Raw genomic sequence first — 6822 nt, forward strand, 5'->3', positions numbered from 1 at the left:
TGTAATTGCTTGTGTGTGTGGGTGTGTATGTGTGTTTTGTCTCTCTTTCAGGCCTGTCTACCTCTCCCCTTTTTCTGTCCATTTTGTTTTTCTTATCTTAACACCCCTCCCAGAGTCCATCTGGTACCTTTGCTCCCCCTCAGAACATGGGCCAGTGGAATTCCCTGGCCTAATTAATGAGCAGACACACACAGACGGCTAAAGGCTCACATGTCTGTCTCTGTGCACCACCTTGCCTCAGGAGGCCCTTTATTGAAAAGGGAAATAAATTAGATCAACTGGACAGAATGTACCAGCCAACAGCATGAAATGTCACACACAGCTTTTGACCAACCCAGGTTTTTACAAGCTTAGATGCCTTTAAACTGTGTCAGTATTTCAATGCTTTGTGATCACAGTAATTAACATTAAATTTAACCATGTGCAAAGGTAAAGGGTTTCTGTGTTTACTGCAAAATGATTTGCGAGTATTACACATAAGTCATTGCATCATCAAATATTGCATGACAAATGTGCAATATATATAGTGCAATTGCATGTACTCATGTTTGCTTGGTTATCTACCTTCCTTGTACATGACAAAGACAAATCTACTGGTCTAAGTTTGACTGTATTTATCTGTCTTTGTGTGTTAGCCCTGTAATGGCCCTGGGACTTCTCTGTGGTGTTTTCTTCATGCACCACAACACAATCCTGGATGGTCAATAATAACAGCTGGGCGTAGGTAAAATAAAAAAAAGTGATCAATTCCATTTCATATACTCGTATGATTATACAACGAAAGAGAAAAAACTCTCTGAAAGAGTGGCAGAAACACAGGATGAGTCAACAGTAGCTGCCAGGCCACCCAGAGTGCCATGCTGGGATCCAAAAATCATATCAATGATTTCATCATAACTCTGCCGTCCCAAGTGCCAAACAAGTCCTGGAGAGCTCACAATACAAGACTGCAAGAGTTGCAGAAGAGAGACAGGCAGCGAGCTCTCTTGCAGTCTGTCTGGCAGAGTGAAAATGAACAAGAAATAATGTGTTTGAAAATATTTGCCTTTTTCTTGTCTCCTTTTGAGTTGTGACATTATTAGTCATGTGGGACATCAATCATGCAGTGAGTTAATGACACATCCAGCCCATGAATCTTTCAGCTCCTTTCCCCAACCTCAACAAGGCATGCTGGGACTGTTCCTGCTTAGCAGCTGCTGGAGCAAGGCTGTGCCGGAGCCTGGGCGGATTTGCCAGCACCGGCACTTTGATCTCAGCTTGTGGAACAGATAGCTGTGAGGCTGGGCCTGGATCTGGCTAGGCTGGAGTCTGGATGCTGCACTGAACGGTGCACACACACAGTAGCCCAACTCCCACAGGCCTTACTCTCCCTTTCTCACTCCTAGTACTAGGAGTATATGACCAAAAACTTGTGTTGCAATGTACAATACTTGCTTAGAGTTGCATTTATGAAAGCAATTTTGATATGTGTGCAGAAAACTTTGTGTTTTCCGTTTTGATGCATAGAAAATACAATATGTTGTTTTTACAATTCAAACAGCAATAAAGTCAACCATATCAAATATACCACAGCCTGATTTTTGACATTTTACACCACAGAAATACCATGGTGCTAAAATAATTAAGAAACTGTAGCAGCCAGTACTTTGATGTTTTTACAATTAACTGCACAGCCCTACTTCCTATATTTTTTCGTTCCTGAGGAGCCAAAATTCAGGAACAGCCTGCTCCATTCACACTCCCTGGGCAGCTCCACTGACATACTTTCCCTGCTAATGGGGCCACCTGCAGGTCTGTGCAGGGCCCCGTCCGGACAGTGTCAGAGGGGAATGCAGACAGAGCAGGCGGTGACGTGGGCGGGTGGTGGTGCTGGACATCTGTGACTGGCACCAGCATAAGAGCTCTTTCATTTCCCCCTGTTCTGCTGAGTGCCATGGGCACACACACAGAGCCGGGCACGGGTACATGCCAGGGCACCAACACATGTCAGGAAATACTTTCTCTGTGATCTGAGTGAGTGGGGCCCGAGTTAATGCTCCCCTGATATTTGGACAGCGTGAAAGCTGCAGAGAATGCAAAAGAGAAATGGATCACACAGAAATTCCAGAGGGAGGCCATTAATTTTACTCCTAAACATTTTCAAACACCAGAAAACTGACATACATGATACGTTTTATATTTACATTTGAAGTTTTATCATTTTATTGTGTTGAAATTGTGTGCTCATGCTAGCCGCAAAGTCAGCTCCATTTTCCCTGTGTAATTCCCCTTAACTCTGATGCTTACAGTGTGATCCAACACGATACAACATGATACGATGTAACACAATACGATAGAATATGATGCAATAGTACATGATATAAAGTGATACAATATGGTAATACAATACATGATACGATACTACACACAAGATGATATAATACGACCTGATACAACACAACACAATATGACAGCGTATGACACAATACAATATTATGCGAGCCGATACAATACAAAACAATTTTGAATTTTGATAGAACTCACTAATTTAAATTTTTATTAAGGCTTATAGTTATGCACAGTTGAAGGCGTGCCCACTTTGAGTGACAGGTGGGTGCCGTGACAGTCCACTAGCTATCTGCTTGGCACACCCTTAACTAATTCAAGTCACTGAACGAGACCTCTTGGTCGTGTTTATGGTGTTTGGTACCTTTTGGAGGATCTTTCATACAAATATCGGACAAATATTTTCATACAAATACCGGACAAATAATATGTCCTAGTGTGCGATTAACTGACTGCTGTATTTTGAGGCGAGTGAAATTTTAGTATTATTATTATTTATATGTTAGCACTAATTAGCAGGTATTGATGTCTGCGCTCATCATACCTGGCTTATTAGCTTAGCCCGTTAACTAGGTAATTAGCCAGCAAATAAATTAGCATTTGGTTACCCTTCGAGCAAGACACCAAGCTGTGCTAACAATGCTAACAGGAGAATATGCAGACCACAGTTATAAAACCAGCTCCACACATGCTCCATCTCTCTTCCAATATTTGGATTAGCTGGGAGTTAGGCAGAGTCAGGCAATGCCAAGATGGTGACGAAGGAGCAGCCCACTCTGAGCAATATGATACAGTATGATATGATACTACATGACCCAATATGATACAACTCAATACAATGTAATATTACACAACACAATAAGATATAGAATGATGTGCTATGATGTGATTCAACACAATACGACATGATATGACACAGTATGATACAACATGATACATACAATATGACACAATACAATACAATACAATGTGATATGTTACAGTACAACATGATATAATACACAGACTGACATGATACAGTACAATACCATTTGATCCGATACTACACAATATTTTTGGATACTACATGACATGTGACGTGATATGAAACAGCAGATACAACATGGTACCATACGTTCTGTTATATTACATATGATATAATACAATACTATACAAAAATATCTGATACAATACAGTACAATGAAATATAAATTACTATATGATATTCTACAAGATACAATATAATACAATACAAGGTGATACAACTTGATATGACATGATCACAGCCTGCCATAATTAGACAATTACCATCATTAACTAAACATCAGTCAAGTCATACATGTCCATATGTCTGTAATGTACTACTACTACTGCTATTTAATATTCACCAGCTGCAACAAAGATATACTGTACTGCACAACTTTTGAAGCACTGAACTAACTGTTTAACCATTTAACTGCCAATGTGAATGAATGCATTGAACAATTTAACTTACTCTGAAGAACCATGAGTCTTCAACCAGAGGGTAAAAAGCTGATGACTGATCACCATTTTTTCAACCACTCTGATTAAAGACACCTTGTACAATAATTGTGTTTTAATTTGTGTATTTAAAGTAATAATTACAAAAACAAGACTCACAGTAGGAACCTGTCAGACAAGAGTGATAAAAAGGGCATTCAATTAACAAAGCCTGGGAGTGCCTGATACCTGGGGTGTAATTTCCTTAAACACCATCCTCAGCCGTTAAAGAGAAAACACTGTGCAGTCTTGACACACTGGGCCCTGCCTTCAGGCAACCGTGCAAATTTATGGGTGTACTTGGCTCATTGCACCAGAGAATAATCAGACCTTTACAACAAACCTATAATTTGGGCCTCAGGTCTATTCATATCATTTAGCTGTTCGGCCTGTATCTCACTATTGCTTTGTATTTGTAGCTCCTCCTTAGGAACAGGAGAAATGATCACAAATACAGGCTGATGCTCATTTCTGCAAGGTTTGACTTACTCTCTGACAAAACTGATCACGAACTCAAATACAAAAATAATGCAGACAACTGATCAAACATACTACTCACACAAAGAAACTTTAAGTTTGAAAGTGAATATAAATCTACATTAGTTTTCATTTCTTTAATGAAAACTATGATAAAATATGTTTGTGAACAACCTTCTTTTCCAGACTAAGAGGAGGTGAGGCATCGATGTCATTAAACACTAACTGTGACGATATCAATATGCGATATTGCTGATGAAAGAAGACGACACTAAAATGTAATTTAATAAAATTAAAGTTTCTGTTGTTTCTGACAAACAAGAGGAGATAAAACATTACACTTTTTTTTTTTTTTAATGCAGCAGTCCTGTTTCCTGTGCTGCGCGTGTCATATCAGGACTACACCGGTTGGCAGCACTCAATGAGCACAGCATTAAGCACAGTGAGGAATATTTTACTGGTAGTTAACAATGACAGCAGCAGGGTTTTTGAAAATGAAACAAGGTTTTTTTTTTGTTCAATTTTTGTTACAATGAGGATGAGGAAAAAAACAAATACATTGCTTTTTTTCAAAAGGGAAGAACTGTGGCCATAAAATGGCTGGTAAGACACAAACCTGAAGAGACAAATTAAGGCTCACCACAAAGAAACTGAGGTAAACTAACAAAACATTAGGTGTTTTTTTAAACTTACTGTATATTACATCAACTTTAGGCAGTGGCGTAATGTTATGTATTACCATCTCACAACAACAGGGCATTGCTACATTGCTTGCAGATGGGGATTTAGTCTCTCTGAAAGTCAGTAGCCCAGTCACATACGTTGGCTAAGACAAGTTTGTTTGTTTCGGAGTATTAAACATTCTGTGTTAAAGCACACAGCATTCAATTGCCATACACATTTCCTAGCCAGGCCTTGTCGATTTTGAATTTCAGCTAAATGTCATCTATTTTGGCCATCTACTGGTTAGAGCATGTATGGTAGAAGATTGTTCTGGGCTTGAATAAAGTCTGTCAGGCAGTAGTTAGCTGTCAATAACACAATTTAGTACAACACTACCAAACCTGATGCACCAGATGGGTGAACACAGACCCATCTGGGAAGACTTTTTTGGAAACTGTTTGGAAAAGGGCAGGCCCTTTTAAAACATGCTTGGCAGGTTATCGGGTGAATCATCTTTCTATCATATGATGTAGTCAGAGAGTGCTGAAGATGAAACACAACACGACGACAAACTGCAGTGTGAAGGGCTTTGAAAGCTAGTTAGCATGTTGGTAAATGATTCTTGCAACCTTTGGAAGGAAAATTTGCACATAAAAAGGAACTTCAATACCAAAACTTCCCTGTAGCTGTCCATAGTTCCTTCCTCACTGATTGGTCCAAACAACTGTGGTTCAGACACAAACGTACTGAATTGACTTTATTACAGGGCTGTTATACTGTTTGATTATTTCATTGGAAAGTGGTTGGAAAAACCATCCGTCTATCATCATCTATCACGGGCTGACTTAAACCAATCAGATTTCGCATCCTTCCTAAAACATCTTTTCAATCAAGAAGAGCCTTCGGTGCCGTTCTTTGCTCGTCTTTCCATGAAGAAATACTTTCCAGTTCTGATATACAACTGATGCTATAGCAGCATTTATGCTCTTATACAAATAAGAACATCAGTCATGTTATATCTTCATGTCACTACATTGCTTTAAATTAATAATTATTATCATTTAGCCATAATTCTTGTCAAAGGGCTACTAAACACACACACACACATACAGACACATACATACATACACTGTCCCCCAAACAATCACTAAGAGTGGAAACCTGACTCTCCATTCAGAACAAAGTGGAAAAATGCAGGCCGAGTTAAGAGGGAATCAAAAGGAGAACGATTTAGAAATTCAAGGGGATCAAATGGTAGCTTTATTAGGAGTTGAAGCCGCAGGGCTGAGTGGAATGAAAGCCTAGTCTGTGCTGGGTCTAACTGGCCAGGTCAGGCGAGACACCCAGTGAGAGAGAGCACTCAGGCCTGGAGGAGCCTTCACACCGTCAACCAAACCCTCAGGGGTCATCCCACTCTCCTGCCTTAGCATACCGCTGCACTAATGTCTTTCTCAACAGGTACAGTGAGCAGGGGGGTAGCCAGGTAACCCAACGCTGATGGGATCAGTCAGCCTCCTGAAGGCAGGGCACTCATTTTTTGTGATCATCATGTTAGCACAGTTGCTTATGAGATGGCAAGCTTTTAGGTGAATGGGCTAAATGAATGGGAGAAGCCTTGCTCTGAGCAGCAAATGCAGGTGACGACAATTCAGGTCAAAGATTATCTTGCGTCTTGCAGGGGTGTGTGGAACAAATCCAATTTTTGCAGCAGGGACAGAAAGCAAAGCAGGCCAAAGAGGATATCATTCATAATTACAAGGCTTAGCCAAAGCAAATGCCCCCCCACAGAGAACTGCAACAATGGCCTTAATTACATTTTTTCCTCCAACCTCACCTCAAAGTAAAAACATGGATGAC

This window comes from Seriola lalandi, unplaced genomic scaffold, assembly GCF_002814215.2.
Source record: "Seriola lalandi dorsalis isolate HSWRI2012SDOR001 ecotype SW California unplaced genomic scaffold, Sedor1 jcf7180002051108, whole genome shotgun sequence".
Lineage (NCBI taxonomy): Eukaryota > Metazoa > Chordata > Actinopteri > Carangiformes > Carangidae > Seriola > Seriola lalandi.